Genomic DNA, 2,930 nt, shown 5'->3' on the forward strand with positions numbered 1-2,930 from the left:
GCCAGTGGTGTTCAACCTTCCTAATGCCACGACCCTTTAATACAGTTCCTCATGTTGGTGTGACCCCCCACCATAAAATTATTTTCGTTGCTACTGCATAACTGTAATTTCACTACTGTTATGAAAGCAAATGTAAATATCTGATATGCAGGATGTATTTTCATTATTACAAATTGAACATAATTAAAGAATAGTGATTAATCACAAAAACAATATGTAATTATATATGTGTTTTCCCATGGTCTTAGGCGACCCCTGTGAAAGGGTTGTTCGACCCCCAAAGGGGTCGCGACCCACAGGTTGAGAGCCGCTGGTTTAGGGCAACATGGTTGCTTTTTGTATGAGTCAGGGTTCAATCAGAGAGGCAGGGCCAGCAGAAATATATATATTAAGTGATTTATTGCAAGGAATTGGCTTCTGCAATGATGAGGCCAGACTAGGCAGATTGGGAATTAATAGTGCAGGCTTTCAGGAAGGGCATACTGGTCCTCACAGGTGTGGGTGGTCCCCAAGTGGGACTGTAGCCTAGCCAAGTGACGTAGCTCTTTGTTTCTGTGCTTTTGAGGTAAAATCTATGATTCTATTTTCAATCAATACCTATTAATTGAACACCTTCCACCTACCAGGAACTAAGGATACTGTGGTGAATAAGACAGACTTGGTCCCTGTCCTTATGGAAGTTAAGTCTAGTGGGGGCAGGGGAGATATTAATCTAATAACTGCTTGAATAATTTCAAGTGTGTTAAAGACTGAAGAGCTGATCAGGTGTGGTGCTAACCTTGCCTGAGGGGAGGGAAGACTTCCCTAAGGAGGTGACATTTAAACTGACATCTGAAGGATAAGGGGGAATGGACCAGGTGTGGAGCGGGTGGGGGAGGCAAGGAATAGAGGGAAGAGTGTTTCTGGAGAGGGAACAGCATGTAGGAATCCCAGAGTTCAGAAGAACGTGGCTCTTTTTAGGAACAGCAAGAAGGACTGACTGTGTGGATGGAGTAGAGTGAGGAAGGGTGAATAGAGAAGGGATGAAATGACTTAGGGAGAGAATATAGACTGAAGAGAAAAGTTTCTGGACTTCAGCTTGATAAACACCAGTAACTAGAGCTATAGGAGGCCATGGAAGACTAAAGAAGAAGGTTTCAAGAAGGAAGAAGTAACCAACATTGACTAGTGGGGCCAAGAAGTGAACTAAGATAAGGACTTGCATTTGGCAGATGGAAGTTCATCATAGGCAACCTTTGAGGAAGCAATTGCACTGGGATGATGGAGGCAAAAACCAGAATGCATAGAGTTGAGGAGCGATTAAGAGGTGAGGATGCCCTGACCAGTTTGGCTCAGTGGATAGAGCGTCTGCCTGTGGACTGAAGAGTCCCAGGTTCGAATCTGGTCAAGGGCATGTACCTTGGTTGCGGGCACATCCCCAGTAGGGGGTGTGCAGGAGGCAGCTGATCGATGTTTCTCTCTCATCGATGTTTCTAACTCTCTAATCCTCTCCCTTCCTCTCTGTAAAAAATCAATAAAATATATTTTTAAAAAAGAGGTGAGGAAAGCCCTAGCTGGTACCTCAGTTCGTTAGAGCATTGTCACGATAGGCCAAGGTTGTGGGTTCAATCCTTGGTCAGGGCACCTATAAGAAGCAACCAATAAATGCATAAATAAGTAGAAGAATAAGTCAATGTTTCTCTCTCCCTAAAATCAATCAATAAAAAAGGAATTAGAAAAAAAGAGGTGAGTAAAGAGGGGAGGAGACCTCTTTGAGAGGCTTGGCTGTGAAGAGAAGAGAGTCATAAGATTAAGCCAGAAGGCTGGGGGAAACTTGAGCCTGTTTATCACCCAAAGAGCCTCAATAAATATTAGTCACTCAATAAATGTTATTGCACTGAACTAAATTGAGGGTGAGCTTGAAGATACAGGAAAGGGATTGAGGGAATAAAGCTCTTGGAGGAGATGGGTTGACAGCATGAGTTACATCTTGAAAGTAGACAGGCATGCTCCTTCATTAAAATAAACGGAAATAGAAGACATGGAGGCTGAGTGTGGAATGTAGGGTATGTTGACTGGAATGGGAGGAAGGCATTTTCACAGATTATAGGGTCAGGAGATAACGGACTTGTATACTTTTGTTCTCTACAGAGGATTTCAGGTTTAGCTCTGACTCCAGTTTATTATTTTTTTAAAAAATACATTTTTATTGATTTCAGAGAGGAAGGGAGAGGGAGAGAGAGAAACATCGATGAGAGAGAATCATTAATCGGCTGCCTCCTGCATGTCCCCTGTTCAGGATCAAGCCTGCAACCTGGGCATGTGCCTTTGGCCAGAATCAAACCTGGGACCCTTTAGTCCACAGGCCGATGCTCTATCCACTGAGCCAAACCAGCTAGGGCCCAGTTTATGATTTTATCTGGAAACAATATATAACCTATTTATTATTTGATGGGCACTTATTAAGTTGCTGCTGTTACTTCTATGGGCCTAGAACAAGGTGAGGCAGCTTGTTACAATTGTGCCTAACGTAAAAGAATGTAGGTTGTGAAGAACATCAGCAGAGGAACCAACATCTCCTTTGAGAAAAAGCCACTCAACTGGCACAGGGAGGAAATAACTTGCAAGCAATGCGGACACATTTTAGAGGTGGGATACAGGTAACCACAGATCCTTCCTGGACTAGGCTAGCAGGTAAAATAGTTTCACCACAAAAGCCTGCTGTGCACCTTTCAATTCTGCCAAACAATAGCTGTTGTTTCCTATTTCTGTGTGTCCTGCAGGTACTAGACCTTGCAATTATCTCCAATCCTCAGAGCAAACCTCAAGGGAGATTGTATTGTTCCCATTTTGCTGATAAGAAAATTGCAACTGAGAGAGACAGTGATTTGCTCAAAGCCGCTAGTTAGCAGTCAGGATGGAACACAGGTTAGGCTGAGAGCTTTTCCCTA

Source organism: Myotis davidii, unplaced genomic scaffold (genome assembly GCF_000327345.1).
Source record: "Myotis davidii unplaced genomic scaffold, ASM32734v1 scaffold498, whole genome shotgun sequence".
Classification (NCBI taxonomy): Eukaryota; Metazoa; Chordata; class Mammalia; order Chiroptera; family Vespertilionidae; genus Myotis; species Myotis davidii.